The 17,106-nt window shown below is 43.2% G+C and overlaps 1 long non-coding RNA gene across 2 annotated transcripts; it reads left to right on the top strand.

Annotated features, from left to right (window-relative positions):
* The first annotated feature begins 233 nt into the window (after window positions 1-233).
* On the top strand, window positions 234-14,206 carry LOC135916940 (uncharacterized). Of its 2 annotated transcripts, XR_010569110.2 has the most exons (5): window positions 234-2,643; window positions 3,324-3,429; window positions 4,848-4,965; window positions 7,366-7,478; window positions 14,124-14,206. It is a non-coding gene; the product is annotated as an uncharacterized lncRNA (long non-coding RNA). The 2 variants fall into 2 exon arrangements; XR_011510434.1 differs by lacking the exons at window positions 234-2,643; window positions 3,324-3,429 and having other exon boundaries at window positions 4,523-4,965.
* The last annotated feature ends 2,900 nt before the right edge of the window (window positions 14,207-17,106 follow it).

Raw genomic sequence — 17,106 nt, 5'->3', positions numbered from 1 at the left:
GCCTTTGCATGACGCATTCCTCGACCAGCCAGTAAGCAATGGATAGCACAATGATATTGTCAAAAGCTATCAGCAGAGTTTGAATCCCTAGTACAGACAGAGTAGATCTGCCTAAGATTTTATTGCAATATAGGAGTCAGGTACCATAAAAGTTTCATAATAAAATGTTACATGTTTGTTTGTGCACGCAATAAAATAATCTGGCAATGTGATTATACCACTTCGGAGATGCTTCAAACAAGGACGAGTTGGCAAAGTTTATTGCAAGCAGTTTGATCAGTGATAAATTATGTATGCACTTTGTCACATCCTAATAATATTGCTTGCATCAGATATATCAGTCAGAGGTAGTATAAGGGCGAACTTGAACCTGCATATTTTCCAAATAGCCAAGTGCGTCAATCACAATACTGTCAAATACAAATCTGCTAAGAGCATGTTAGTGCCTGTTTATGTCCAATTGTACAAGGCAAACGTGCGATTGGCCATGCATGCCCACATATAAAAATAAAAAGCAGAACCACAAGACAGTATAAATAGGTTGGTGAACAGATAGCCAAAATAGCAGTCAAAATCCATCGCACTTTGTCACAAATAAATTAAAAATATTGTAATTAAATAACAATCCCTAAAAATGTCATGTGATCAATTGTGGTAATGATCACAGTTACTGCTGTGAAAAATTATTTGCACTAAGTGTTTCACAACTTGCTGAGAGGGCTTTACCTAGTAAAAAATCCTCATATGTGCACAGCAGTGGCAAAAAACGAGATGAGCGTCGCATCTTGGTGACCATTATCTCCGTACATACTACACAAAACTGAATTTGAAATTAAAGGAGAAATAACAAAGCAGTTCGTGTGCCAATGATGGTTAAGCGCACTGCAATGCCTTGCCATGCGTTGAAAGCTGATCTCCAAGCAACCAAAATGTAAGTGACCCTACATTGAAGCAGCGTCTCTAAATGACGAACGTGTATCACATCCTGGCATTCGCAGACGCAGTCACCAAATGAAAAACACCTTTGCAAATCGCAATAACGACGAATGTCACACGCGTGCGCACACAGACAGAATGCGAGCAGTTTCCGAAAGCACTCGCGAAAGACTGTACGGACGTTCCTACGCGTTCCACGCATATCAGAAGCGCGCGCGCGCACACACACATACATACACACACACACACACACGCACGCACAAAAGGCGAGCAGTTTCCGGAAGCACTCGCCAAAGACGGCACGGATGTTTTTACAAAAAAGCAAATCCCACCGGCGTGGCACCATTTCCCCATGCACAAACAGCACCACTCATTAACAGTACACATCCGTAGAACGGCGCACAAGCCGGAACAAAGCGCACACCACTCGACGCCAAATCCGTCGTCGATTACGCCGCTGAGAAACGAACACCTTCTAACATTCACAAACCAAACGACGATGTGCTGCGAACTTCAAACAGATTTTACGGCCCTGTCCGGTTGATAGGGCTGCTCCACAGGCTGTCCTCACTGTTGAAAGCAATGTCAGCAAAGTTGTTGAAAAAGGCCGCCTAAAACACGCAAAAACATGGAAATAATACGCCTCTACTACCCACGCTACTCATGCGATCACAGTTACCGGAACCACAGACGGCGAAGTAAACAAACGACGTCATTTCCCTTCATTTCGGACCGAAGTAGTTTCTCAGTTGCGCGAGTCTTCCTTTCGAGCAGGGCGCGACTTGTTCCGGGGACTGTGAGGGCGCTGCGGTCGAGCTCTGCACCAAGTGAGCGGCGCTGCTCTGCTGACATGTGCACGTTACTTGCGGGTGTTTGCGCTTCTTGTGCTGTAGCCGGTTTTATTTTCTCATTGCGTGTGCCTTGTAACTGTCCTCGGGCACGTGGCTGGCGGTCGAGGTCTTTTGCGTCCGGTCCAAGTTTTGCGCTCATGGAGACGCCAGTACCGGCGACGTGTGGGTCACCAAGCGTTAACATTGCGTGTGCACTTTGGTTTGTAGGCCCACCTTTTTTTCCATCTCACTTTCTTCGGACGTGCACCCTCAGGTATGGTGTCTGTAGAATATTCTACTTCAGCTTAAACAACAACAGAAAGAAATAACGGCTGCTTTATTCAGCGAGCACCATGTAAATGCCGAGTGCCGCGACTAACAACCATAACTGAGCCAGGCTATAGCAGACGACGCTCGGATGCTTGGCGCGGAGGTCGATGGCAGTGCTGCGGTGGCGGGAACGGCAGCGGGCTGCATGGTGCGCATAGGCGAGGAATTGGGGTACTTAAAGAGGACTATAGGCGTTGTTGCGGCGGGCGGCCGATGTGATGCTGATCGTTTGATCATATTTACGCGGTGCTTAGAGAACATGTGCTCCTTTTTTGTGTGAATTAACGATCGCTAAGCCCTGGGGCCTGTGCAACGCTATTAGCTCGCTGTATGTTTCTTGCGGTGCGCCGTTGTTCATTATCGTAGTGCGGTCAATTCGCGCTTCTTTGTCTCGCCGCTCCCGCACCGGGTCGCAGTGCACGGAAGAATGTGTTGATAGTTGTGCTATCGCGTGCTGTAGTTCACCGCAATTCAACACTACGCTGGACGGACTGTTGATGCAGTCGATGCGGCGTGAACGGACACGAAGGAGCGCTCGCCTCGGAAGGTAAGTCCGGCGCCTGGCGCATTCTTATGGTTCATGTAGTGTATGTACCTTGTCATGCGCAGCAGAAGATGATTAGTACAGCTACAAGAACAATAACAGTGATTTCCTAATGTTCGTTCGATATCGGAGTGCACATTTAGCAAAAAGTTTCACGAAAATTACCCCGAGGTTAATGTTGCTAAGGGCTTCATCTATTGTTTATTTTCTTTTTGTTATGAAGTATGCTAGCGCCGGGTCATCGCTTGGTCTGAACGGGCAAAAAAATTCAAGCAGGAAATGTCACTGCTTCTGTACGTAATTTCTCAGCAAGAAATCGTATAGACAATTCTAGAAGTACGTTGATGTGTTGCGCAAATGTTTTCACAGCTAACGTTAACGCGCGACGGCATCCAAATGATCCGACTCGTGAGAAGATTTTAGCTTGTATGCAAACTTTGATGCTTATAGATTGTCGCGAAGGCAACCTGTATTTCTTGTGTTTAGTGTTCTGTTTGTTTTCGTGCCTTTGACACGTTGAATAACCGCCTGTGATGTAAGAATGAAATATTTAATTTCTCTAAGCGGATGCAGCTTCATGTAGCTGGCTATACGAGAGCTTTCCCCAATTTGACGCGATGTTGTCAAATCACAAGTTTGCAGTTTCAGCAGTGATTACAATAAACTGAACATTTATTGTTTAGGGATGTCACAATTTCCTGAGACGGAGGCATCTCTGCACCACATAGGCTGCGGCACTATGCAGCTTGAACAGCACGACAAAGCATCTGACCTGCCTGCTTTGACAAGGTACATACCAAACGGTCACAGCCATTTATGTGTTCTAGGGTCTGTTCGTGTATTTGGTACCTGTCAACTTTTCTGAGTCTCTCATGCAATTTATAAATTCTTGCTATTCTACAATTTTACTAATGTTCCATTAAGTAATGAGAATGAAGTTTTATTAGTGAAGATGTTCTAAAGCTGCTGAGAAATGGGGTGGCATAGGATTGCGAAAATCCACGTAAAAAATAGTCCTGGCGCTTTGCTTTCTTAATTGCTAGCAATGAAAAATCCCTAATAAAATTAGCAAAGGGACACTTGCTTTAGGTAAGCTTATTAAGATACGTTCCAGAAGCAGGCTAAGTTTGCAGCAACAAAAGCACTGAGAAAAACTCACTGATCTAAAAACATGTTAGTTTCTGCTTTTCCAAGTGTGCTGCTTGTGTACAGTGTGTCAAAGTAAATAATGGTTAATAATGTATGCATAGAAAAGTATGGATGCTGAGAGAAAGCTTTAGGAAAGTGCGTGCTGTCTTTCCAACACAGGATTTCTGTCTAGAACTTTTGTAAAATATGAAGTGCACAGGCTGGCAAACAATGTTCAACACTTTTGCTTTAGATTTTAATGTAGCCAGTTCATTATGTGTCCCTAGTATAGCTTAGCGTCAAGCTTGAAGCTGATCTCTGATGTCACATCAGTTGCAGGATGCAATAACGTGGTATCACAAACTGCTTGTTACGCATGTCAGTCAACCTGGTGCAGTTGTCACAGGTGAGAGTATAACTGAAAACTGCGCATTCTTTGCCCTTCTGCACATGATGTGGGATAGAGTTTGAACTATGCTATAGTGGCACCATCTCCCTCACCTTCTCTTTCTCATTATTCTGTCAACTTGCAATAATATGCACAACTTCTAGAGGCTTGATTATGGTGTTGTCTGCTGAACATGGCCGATGTGAATTTCAGTAGTTTGGGGTACCCTCAAAGCTATGCTGTACTTTTCATGCATTTTAAAATGGTCAATTTGACATATGTGATTGGCTGTGGCATTCTGAGAGAAACAAGGCATCTTGTGAATAATGCATATATGCATTATTAGCATTTTCTAATACTCTTTCAAGAAGCAGCCTATAGGCTGCTCCCCGAAGAAGTGACCACCTTTGCTTACGCTACGTGGCAGTCTGGTCCAGTTTACTTAACCTGTCTGCCATCTATGCACGAAAAGGAGGAGAGAAGCGAAAAAAGGGACCTTCGATTTATGTTTTTGCACAGATGGCTCATACATTGCACTTTTCTTATCTCGCATGCTTTGTTAACTCAAAGCTTTCTATGGGCGAATATCAGCATTTCATTCCTATTTATACCTAATAAGAATTACTTAGTTCACAGTGTCACTTTTTATATTATACTTTTGTGAGACTAAGCTCACTTGTTTTAATGCAAGTGTGGCTGGGCCTGCAGAAAGAGTAAGCAGACTACTGTGTTGCTGATCAGTGCTGATCTCCACGTCCGAGCTGGTCCCACAACATCCAGGCACCACTGTGCTTTGCTTCATTGACAAGGTAATATGATATAGACACCTTGCACCTCAGTGTCAGTTTTGAGAAATATGCTAAGACACAAGGGTTGGCCTTGGTGATAAATACACTTGTGTTCTTTTTTTTAAGCGTTCTTCTTGCAGTGTTCCTCATGTACATGTTTTCAGAGGATGCTTAAATGCAAACTGCCATGGAACTTGTTTATGCCTTAAAGTAGCACTCTTTCACCAAGAAAAAAGCCTTATTTAATGCACAATTCATAAGAAAGGTGAGGAGGTGACAGGACATAACAGTCTAACAGCCATCCAATTTTACTGCTTGCAGAGCAATATAAAGTGAGAGGTGAAAGGGCAAGAAGAGATAAATCGACAATGTATGTTGCTCACACAACTGCGAAAAGGAGCATGGCTACTATGACACTTGTTTTACAATGATAAATAAGCAGTCTTGCTATCTGATAATCCACTGGAGGGCGAGCCAACTCGCAGATTCTCTGTCACACATATAAGGAAAGGCTCACAAATCTTGCCAGCCCTATGCTCGTAACACATTGCCACAGTTGCATAGTTTTCAAACAAAATAATGCAAGTGAGCTTTGCACTACCAAGTGACCACCAAATGACCTGAGCATTCAGTTAACATGGTTGCAGATCCAGTCATTTATACATTGGCCTGTTTTGTTGACGTGGTGTCTACTGCACGACAGTGGTATTTAATATCCATCAACACCCCTGTGCTCGACGTACTCTTTCTTGCATGCTTTTTTTTTCACAGGTAGTGGAAGATTACTTGATTCCAGAACAATTTGGTTTGTTCTGCACATGATAGTGAACTTTCCAGTCTTATATTAAACATGGAATTGGGTAGGAAGATGTGGTATTTTTTATAGTGCCCTGATGCATTCAGATTGTGCAGAGGCTTCAAGCTTGTATTGACAAAAATTGGGATGAAGCCATAAGAGGAGAATTGTAAAAGTTTAACGAAAGCCTCCTGATAGATATGCTGAGTTGTGCTGCTGTGGACACTTATTGGTTATCCCTGCTGGGTAACGCTGTTAAAGTTATGGATGCTTTGACACTGTAAGGCCTACAAGATGGCTAGCATTACGGAACACATTAAAACAACTGTAGGGATGCATGTCGTGCTATGGTATCATAATTGGCCCACAAAGTGACTACCTTTGCTTACACTGTGTGGCAATCTGGTCCAGTTTACTTAACCTGACTGCCATCTATGCATGAGGAGGAGAAGGGACTAAAAAATGAAGGGACCTTTGATTAATGTTCTTGTACAGATGGCCCATACATTGCATTTTTCTTATCTTGCAGGCTTTGTTACTTAAAGCTTTCTACGGGCGAATATCAGCATTTCATACCTAATAAGTATTGCTTTGTTCACAGTGTCACTTTCTATATTTACCGTATTTACTCTCATAATGATCGCACTCACGTAATGATCGCAGCCCTGAATTTTGTCGTCCAAATTCGATTTTTTTTATTTCCTGTGTAATGATTGCACCCCTAACTTGCTGCAGCGATATGTCATGTGCCAAGTCTAGCTATTAATGATCGCGCTTACCATCTGTCGAATGCTACGCGAACAACTCTTCAAGATAAACCAAGCGGTCTGCACGCACCAAACATTTTTAAGCAGATGCTCGTTTTCATTCCTTTCATTACTTTCCGCACTTCCATGACAAAAAAGCTACAACCAAAATTGCCTTTATTATGTGTAGGCTTTGTAATGGTTGTGGTCAACAACAACAAAAAAGATGCCTTTCGATTCTTCTCATCTGCACTCATGGGCACGCAACAAATCACGAGCGGCAACGATAGCAGCCACGTTTACACTGATACGTTAGAAGTGTACCCTATCCATACGCCGACACTTGTAACACAGCTAAGATATTTGCCCACCCTTAGCAGAAACGTGCTGTATTAGGATAGTAGTGAAGACAAATGCCACAGTTTCCGCAGCATGCCCGCCGTGTCTTTCTATGTCACTGGCAGCTAAGCATGCCTATCTGTTTCTGCCCCCTCATAGTGGACATGGCGACGTTATTGCCACAAACTTACTGATATTAACGATATTATTCATTACTGATATGGAAGAAACTTTCAATGCAAGTAATGTACTCGAGAGAAAAAAAAATCGTGTTCGGCGCATTTGGTGTGTTCAGCTTGCTACGCTGGCCGCCACTTTTGTTTCGGTGTCCCGCACTACATACAGTGGCAGCCACCTATTTGTTGACCTGTTGCCATCCCGCAGCAAACGCGGGATGAAAAAAATTCTTTTTGCGGGAAATTTAACCGGCATAATAATCACACACCTGAATTTGTGACCATTTTTTTTACAAGAAAATGCGATCATTATGCGAGTAAATACAGTACTCTTGTGGCACCAAGCTCACTTGTTTTATTGCAGGTGTGGCTGGGCCTGCAGAAAAGCTGTAAGGAGACTGCAATGTTGCTGATCAGTGCTGATCTCCACGTCCGAGCTGGTCCCACAACATCCAGGCACCACTGTGCTTTCACAAGGTAATATGTTGTGGACACCTTGCACCTCAGTACCAATTTTGAGTTTGACTTGATAAATATTTAAGAAGACACAAGGGTTGGCCTTGGTGATAAATACACTCGTGTTCTTTTTTTAAAGTGCTCTTTCTGCAGTGTTCCTCATGTACATGTTTTCAGAGGATGGTTACACTCCTTAAATGCAAACTCCCATGGAGCTTGTTTAGGCCTCAAACTAGGACTCTTTCACCAAGAAAAAATCCTCATTTAACGCACAATTCATAAGGAAGGTAAGGAGGTGACAGCCAGTGTCTAACTATCCAGTTTGACTGCTTGCCCAGCAATATCAAGCGAGAAGCGAAAGGGCAATGCTAACACATAAATCGGCAATGCATGTTGCTTGCACAACTGCGAATGCGACACATGGCATGGCTACTATGAATGCTGATATGACGATAAAAATATTGTAGTTTTTACATTAGCCGGTAAGCTTATTAATATTTTGCACCAGCAAACAACCAGTTTGGTAGCGGTAGTTGTTGCACTGCTTCAGGAGTAAGATATTCTTTTTAATGAAAATTGAGTAGTGCTGCGGTTAGCGAAGCTATTTCTGCCTGCACAATCAATTAGGCATTTTTAAAGAGGCGGCATATAACAATTGTGTTGCTGTGCCACATAATTAGTAAAGTGAGGGTGAGTACTTTAAGTAGGCAAAAGAGGAAGATTAACCTTGTCGTGCAAACAGATCCTTGTCTCAGCTGTCGTCACTGTGATGCAACGGCTCCCAGATAACTGGGGCGGGGGGGGGCGGCTAAAATTAGCCTTAAAAAGCTGACGCAATAATACAAAAAGCCATTGTAGAAAGTGTGGTTGCACCTTTGTTTGACCAGTGCAGTATCGGGAGCAGGGCCAGACAGCAGCTGAAATGTTATGTAATAGAAGCTGTTCATATTGAGTGCTCTAACATGCTAACAAAAACTGTCATTTAGTTTCTATAGTGGTATTAAAGGTGCATTAATCTTTCCTATAAACAATTCTGCACTGACATCTATGCAGTGTTTTCCATCTGCATATTCCGCAGTGCGGTAGCAAAAAGCTGTGAAATCTGTGTATTCACTTGCATGAGCTGGTTATGCTTCATGAATACTTTGTTTAGCGCAAAACGACACACACAAGACGACAGGACAAGGCGCTACTCTCAACTGACATCATTTTATTGCGTCATTCCTTTATAGACCGCTCAAACCAGAGGAACAAGTGCAGTGAGCACAATGCGGTGGAGCCACCAACAACATCCGATCCAAAGAGCGCACTCATGTGACAGAATCCAAAAAACCAAATTCAGTGCTTTACTAGGTTAAGGAAGGCACACTAATGCACTGTGACTCCAGTGACTTAATGAAAAATGCTTCCGATTACTCTCGGGTGGTGGTGTCACGGCTCTTTTTCAAAATCGCGGTATCACGAAACATGGGTTTGCATTTGCATGTTTTACAATGCTGAGCCAAATGGGAACCTGTGCCTGTTGGTATGGATCGCTCATGTTCTCTAAGGCGCTCGTTAACACAGCGGCCTGGCTGCCCTACATACACTTTGCCACATGACAAGGGAATCTTATAAACGACACTGACGCTGCATTCTACAAACTTCACGTGGTTCTTTTCACAATCAGGTTTTTTACTTGTTTTAGAAATACGGCTGCACGACATTGACATTTCTGAGGAGCGGAAAACACTACCGGAATTTGGTATTTAGGGGCGACATTCTTTAGATTGTGAGCCACTCTGTGGCAATACGGCACAACTTCAGGCCTCTTCTTTTGTGTGATGCAGTTACTTTTGTGCCGCTTCCCTTTCAGTTTCTGAATCAATACCTCCGAGACTGACGTCACCACCACACTTGGGTAACCAGCAGCCTGCAGCCTATTTAACTGCAATGAAACTCATGTTCGCAGAGTGATGACAAGATTGCATTAAGGAAGATTCTAAACACATCAAAGCAATGGTGCGTTTCACAGTCTTTGAGTGCGCAGACGCATAAGGTAAAAGTTCCTTACGTGCGCGTGGCGAGTACATCTGACAGGCGTGGCCTGTTTGTAATATTAGCTGCAAATCTAAAAACTGGAGTTTACCGTCCCTAGATAGCTCATGTGTGAAAGTTAAACCTTTGCCATTGTCATTGAAAAGTGTTAAAATATCAGCTACCGTCACGGAGCATTCGTTGTTAGTCTGTTTTATCACAAGAAAATCGTCAACATATCTAAAAATTTGAACCGAGTTATTGTTTAAGGCACTCTTAAGAGCGCGGTCGACAAAAGATAAAAACATATTACAAAGAGCAGGCACCACACATGAACCAATACACACACCATTTTTCTGGATAAAAAGGTTACCGTATTTACTCGCATAATGATCGCACTCGCGTAATGATCGCACCCCTGAATTTTGTCATCAAAATTCGATTTTTTTTTATTTCCCGTGTAATGATCGCACCCTGAAATTGCCGCAGCGATATGTCGTGTGCAAAGTCTAGCTTATAATGATCGCGCTTACCATCTGTCGAATGCTACGCGAACAACCAAACATGCTTAAGTAGAAGCCTCATTTTATTACTTTCATCACTTTCCGCACTACCATGGCAAAAAGATGTACACCCAAACTTGCCTTTATTATGGGTGGGCTTTATAATGGTTGAAGTCAACAAAAGCAAAAAAGGTGCCTTTCGATTCTTTTCATCTGCACTCGTGAGCACGCAACAAATCGCGCGCGGCAATGATAGTAGCCGCGTTTACACTGATACGTTAAAAGTGTACCCTATTCATACGCCGACGCTTGTAACACAGCTAAGATATTCGCCCACCCTTAGCGGAAACGTGCCGTGTTAGGGTAGTAGTGAAAACAGATGCCGCAGTTTCCGCAGCACGCCGGCCATGCGTTTCTTCACTGGCAGCTAAGCGCGCCCATCTGTTTCTGTCCCCTCAAAGTGGACATGGCTACGTTATTGCCGCAAACTTGCCGATATTAACGATATCATTCATAACTGACACGGAAGAAACTGTTTCAATGCACGTAACATACTCACGAGAAGAAGAAAAAAAAAAAAGATCGCGTTCGGCGCGTTCGGCTTGCTACGCCAGCCGCCATTTTCGTTTTGGTGTCCCGCACTTGCATCCCGCAGCAAACGCGGGACGAAAAAAAAATTTTTTTTTTCGCGGGAAATTTAACTCGCGTAATGATCGCACCCCTGAATTTCCGTCAATTTTTTCTGACAAAAAAGTGAGATCATTATGCGAGTAAATACGGTATTTTCGAACAGGATAAAAGTTGCACTTAAATAAAATTCAAGAAGGGACATGAAACTTTCCGAAGACAACCCGGTGGCATTGCAAAAATCTACCTCGCCACTTTCTTCGATGCACGTCATCACACTGCGAAATAGCTCATCATGCGGTATTGAATAGTAAAGATCTTCGACGTCAACAGAAAAAATGTCGGCTACTGAATGGTTGTCTTCCAGAAAGGAAACAACATCGAAAGAATCCTTTATGCCATAAGGATCGTCAATAGTTAAATGCTTAAACTGTTTTTGCAAAAAGCGGCTAACCAAAACCTGCCAACAGTTGTTTTCACTGACTATTGTACGGAAAGGCACATCCGGTTTGTGCGTTTTTGCAGTGAAAAAACCTCTAAAGCAAGTACCTTACATTGTTTTACATCTTTCACAATCATGGTGAGGCCTATGACACAGACACAAATATCAGGGCCCACTGATATTTGTCTCCTGATCCTGCTGTTCTGGTCAGTCACATAGCTTTTGCTGTGTGCCGTGCAAGGATGCTTACGTTCTGCATGAAGAATGGACATGTTCCTCAAGATGTGGCGAGTCTCTTCGGGAACGTCAGGCCTTCCGTCGGTCACGTGCGGTGAATGTGTCGGATTCCTCGTTCTGAAATTTGGCGGCAGGTACGCCTTCTGTACGACTGGTTGAGAGCTGTGTGCTACTCGCGCGATGCACCTATTGTGGCCGAGAAGTTTCGTTTCTACAGACGTCTATCAACTCGGACTACAGAATTCTGGTGGACACAGCTGCTGCCACTCCTCCGGTCCAGACTACCGTGCAGAAAGGAAAAAACGCAACCGGTCACCGCTGGTTTCCAGGTACTCGGTGGCGTCAGGCTTCCTGACGAAGTTGCTGCATTGCTAAAGAATGGGCCGAAGTACAGCACAGAACCAAGAATTCCTGCACATGAGCTACTGGCTTTGAACAGGCGCATCGCAAGGAAAGCAGAACTAGAGGACCAGGAGCAGTGCCTCCTCGATAGGGTGGACTGCCTTCGTAGGACCGCCACTGGGAGCGCGCCACCTTCAACAGCTGTGATCAAAAGGACAGTATCTTTCTTTAGAGACAATGAACTGCGGCTGTTACTGAGTGACAAAGAGGGCGGGTTTGTGATAGCTCCGTCTGCTGTCTTCAACACAAAAGCCATTGAGGCTGTCAACAAGCACTTCATTCTGGCAAGTGAGAAAGCTCAGAAGGTAAAACGCAAAGCCATTTCTTTGTTGGAAAATATAGGCCTCACCAAGATTGTGAAAGATGTTAAACAATATAAGGTACTTGCTTTAGATGTTTTTTTCACTGCAAGAACACACAAACCGGATGTGCCTTTCCGTACAATAGTCAGTGAAAACAACTGTTGGCAGGTTTTGGTTAGCCGCTTTTTGCAAAAACAGTTGAAGCATTTAACTATTGACGATCCTTATGGCATAAAGGATTCTTTCGATGTTGTTTCCTTTCTGGAAGACATCCATTCAGTAGCCGACATTTTTTCTGTTGACGTCGGAGATCTTTACTATTCAATACCGCATGATGAGCTATTTCGCAGTGTGATGACGTGCATCGAAGAAAGTGGCGAGGTAGATTTTTGCAATGCCACCGGGTTGTCTTCGGAAAGTTTCATGTCCCTTCTTGAATTTTATTTAAGTGCAACTTTTATCCTGTTCGAAAATAACTTTTTTATCCAGAAAAATGGTGTGTGTATTGGTTCATGTGTGGCGCCTGCTCTTTGTAATATTTTTTTATCTTTTGTCGACCGCGCTCTTAAGAGTGCCTTAAACAATGACTCGGTTCAAATTTTTAGATATGTTGACGATTTTCTTGTTGTGATAAAACAGACTAACAACGAATGCTCCGTGACGGTAGCTGATATTTTAACACTTTTCAATGACAATGGCAAAGGTTTAACTTTCACACATGAGCTATCTAGGGACGGTAAACTCCAGTTTTAAGATTTGCAGCTATCCTTACAAACAGGCCACGCCTGTCGGATGTACTCGCCACGCGCACGTAAGGAACCTTTACCTTACGCGTCTGCGCACTCAAAGACTGTGAAACGCGCCATTGCTTTGATGTGTTTAGAATCTTCCTTAATGCAATCTTGTCATCACTCTGCGAACATGAGTTTCATTGCACAGTTAAATAGGCTGCAGACTGCTGGTTACCCAAGTGTGGTGGTGACGTCAGTCTCGGAAGTATTGCTTCAGAAACTGAAAGTGAAGCGGCACAAAAGTAACTGCATCACACAAAAGAAGAGGCCTGAAGTTGTGCCGTATTGCCACAGAGTGGCTCACAATCTAAAGAATATCGCCACTACATACCAAATTCCGGTAGTGTTTTCCGCTCCTCAGAAACTGTCAATGTTGTGCAGCCGTATTTCTAAAATAAGTAAAAAACTTGATTGTGAAAAGAACCATGTGAAGTTTGTAGAATGCAGCGTCGGTGTCGTTTATATAAGATTCCCTTGTCATGTGGCAAAGTGTATGTAGGGCAGTCAGGCCGCTGTGTTAACGAGCGCCTTAGAGAACGTGAGCCATACATGATCCATACCAACAGGCACAGGTTCCAATTTGGCTCAGCATTGTAAAACGTCCAAATGCAAACCCGTTTCGTGATACCGCGATCTTGAAAAAGAGCCGTGACACCACCGCCCGAGAGTTATCGGAAGCATTTTTCATTCAGTCATTGGAGTCGCAGTGCATTAGTGTGCCTTACTTAACTTTGTACAGCACTGAATTTGGTTTTTTGGATTCTGTCGCATGAGTGCGCTCTTTGGATCGGATGTTGTTGGTGGCTCCACCGCATGGTTTGAGCGGTCTATGAAGGAGTGACGCAATAAAATGACGCCAGTTGAGAGTAGCGCCTTGTCTTGTCGTCTTTCTTGTGTGTGTCGTTTTGCGCTAAACAAAGTATTCATGGATTCGCACCAACTAGCCCGCCAACGCATTGTGCTGGTTATACTTGTTCATTTAATTAAAATACTTGTGGAAAAGTATTAGACTATTTCAGTGGTCTTGTATTGCAATTCTGCAGCCATTTCTATTGTTTGTGAAACACGAACATTTAACAGAGACGAGAACAAGACAATGCGAGGACGAGCACTTGCTTTCAACTGCTGTGGTTATTCTTGAAATATCAATTTATGTAGGTAGAAAACTCATAGGCCTCCGTGTTCTCTTTTTCCTGTTTCTCTGTGAGATGTTCACGCTTTACACACAATATCATGCAAGAACCAGCCAAATCAGTTATGCAGTGGAGCTACCTATTGTGCATGTCAGTTCCAATGGCTTGTTGTAATCTAACAGGGCCAGCTGCTTCGTTTACATTTTTGTGCAGATGCATACGAGCACTGTTTCAAAAACACCGAGCACTGTGGATACGGAGGCAAGGAGGCTGAAGGACCTGAACAAGCACCTGGCCACCATGCTTCGGAATACAAAATAAAGATGGTTTGTGTTAATTGTGGGCCCTAAAAAGTGTCCTCTTTGTCTCTGAGCTGGCACATCGGCCGACTCACGTGATCGAAATTAATCGCTGCAATGTTGGCAGTGGTGTGGAACTTCACCAAAAATATTGCATGAACAAAAGAACTCATTCAACACAAATGCGAACACTTGTAGAATGCAGCTAAACAAGAATGGTGTCATTTTGCATAGCTGAATGAGAACATTTTCATGTAGCCTACACAAACGAGAACGATATCGTTTCGCATCGCCGTGCGAGAACGATCTCGTCAAGCATAGCTATGCGAGAATATTCTCGTTTAATATACCCATGCGAGAACGATCTCGTTCAGTGACGATGTCCACTCGTACACATGTGATGTACGACGTCGCTGAGTCTACGGAGCAATAATAGCGTACAGAAGTTCTCGTGAAATTCTCATACATATTTTTTTCAATAGGGTAGTTGTATTGTAATCAAGATTAATGCCTTCTCGCACAATCAAAAGAAGAAATCAATAAGAAGAAATGTACCCAAGGCGTTTCTCCCGAAATTTCCTCCCGCGGTGCGAGTAAACAGCGAAGGGAACAAGAGATGCTAGCGCCGGCGCTTGCGTCGCGCTAGAGGGTATCTCTGGCGCGCACAATGCTATCGGTGATATTCGGCCATTTCTCAGCCAGCCGAGTCTAAATTTCAGAACTGAAATCTTTGCAGGTCAGTGGAACTCGTTTGAAATATTGTATTCAACTTTTTTTCTGCCACTTCCACTGCTGCTGCTGCTTTGAGTGGTATTTTGACTATAGTCACATGTATAGTTTTTCCCTCGAGCAGTAATGACTGCAGAGGCATGTTCGTTCTGTCACTCCGTGTTTAGTCATGATGATGTCGTCATACAATGTGCTGATTTCATGTCGGAAAATGTAGCGGCATCACTGTTAGCTCCTTTAGGATGATGAAACATGCCACGAAGAAGTCACTTAGATGCCCTACATGTAAACTTGCTGAAGTGAACACCGCCACAGCGGGCTAATCTACGAGCCTTCATACTGATCTTGCTGAAATAAACAAAAAACTGTAGCACATGCAAACCCTAGAAGCAAAATTAGATAAGTTTATAGGCTTACAAGACACTCTGCAGAGCATAGAAAGGTCAGTACAACATTTGTCTGATACTTACGATAGCACAAAAGACGTTATAAATCGGCAGGAACATGGTATCAGTGAATTGCTCCACCGAATGGAGACCGTTGAGCTGCCGCAAGACACAACAATGATCTCAAAGTTAAAGGAAGGAATAAACGCTCTAGAGCAGTACAGCAGACAACAGAACATGGAAATTCACGCTTGCCTCAACAAGATGCCGAGAATCTGTTAACTGAAATAAATAAGATTTGCTACGCAGCTTGACCTGCGCCACTATCTGAAAAAGATATTGACGGAATGCACCGTCTACGCGCAAAATAAAACAAGGACCCTGTCGTTCTTGTTCGTTTTGCTAGCAGAACACTCAAGACTACCTGGTTCGAAAAGAAAAAAATCCTCAGGAACAAAACGCAGGGCTCATATTTTTTTATAACTTGACTGCAGCAACTAAGCGGTTGCTTTGGCTTGCAAAAAACAAGGCAAGAGAATTGAACTATCAATTCGTTTGGAGTTCACAGGGAACTATCTTTGTACGCAAGCAGCCGAATGCTCGAGCGATAAGGCTCGCCATAGAAAGCCATCTAAGCAAAATCGTCTGGAGATCAAAGACCACAAACATGAAACCTTATCACAGTGTTACGTCTTTCAACAGTTTAGTAACGAGAAATACTTGTTTCCATGAAAACGGGCTTAAACTGTTTCATGAAAAAAATTATGGGGTTTTACGTGACAAAACCACTTTCTGATTATGAGGCACGCCGTAGTGGACGACTCCGGAAATTTTGACCACCTGGGGTTCTTTAACGGGCACCTAAATCTAAGTACATGGGTGTTTTCGCATTTCGCCCCCATCGAAATGCGGCCGCCGTGGTCAGGATTTGATCCCGCGACCTTGTGCTCAGCAGCCAAACTCCATAGCCACTGAGCAACCACGGCGGGTAAACTGTTCCATATGAATGCAAAAAGTTTAAGAAATAAACAGGTTGATATTGAAACATACCTATCACAGCTGAACTGCTCTTTTGATTCCTTAGCTTTTTCGGAAACTTGGTATGCGAGCGAGTACGACGTCATACATTTCCCGGGCTACAAGCACGTTTCAATTTATCGTTCAAGAAAAACGAGGTGGTGGCGTATCTCTTTAATTTGCGAATGTCATTGTTGCGAAATCTTGGCTGAATTTACATGTGTGACTGATGATTTTGAATGTATTGCAGTAGTTTCTCGAAATATTATGATTGTTGCTGTCTGCTGCCCACCTCAAGGTGCTCTAACGAAACTGCTTTATTATATGGATTCGCTACTTGAACTTGCTAGCACGAAGAAATTACAATCAGTAATTGTTTGTGACTTCAACGTTGACTTAATTTCAAAAAATAATGAGAGGATCCAACTTATTGAAACTATGCTATCAAATGGCTGTGAAAACATTATTGAACTTCCTACGCGCATAACTTTGAACTCAAAAACATTGATGCATTTATGTTTTACTTCTATCGCAAAAGATAGGACATGTTTTGGGTGCTCAGTTCGGGCATAAGTGATCATCTGCCGTTTTTTGCCGCAGTGCCATTTCGTGTGCGCACATATAAGAAACATTACTTCAAGCGGGTCATTAATAATCACACTTCAGGGATATTTAAAACTTTACTTTCCAGTGTAAATTGGTCTGATGTTTATGCTGAAGAAAATCCTACAGCATCATACGATGCATTTGTGTCCAAAGTGAAAC

Source organism: Dermacentor albipictus, unplaced genomic scaffold, assembly GCF_038994185.2.
Source record: "Dermacentor albipictus isolate Rhodes 1998 colony unplaced genomic scaffold, USDA_Dalb.pri_finalv2 scaffold_99, whole genome shotgun sequence".
Classification (NCBI taxonomy): Eukaryota; Metazoa; Arthropoda; class Arachnida; order Ixodida; family Ixodidae; genus Dermacentor; species Dermacentor albipictus.
Note: the sequence above shows the minus strand (reverse complement) of the source record. Positions and strands in the feature narration are given on the sequence as shown.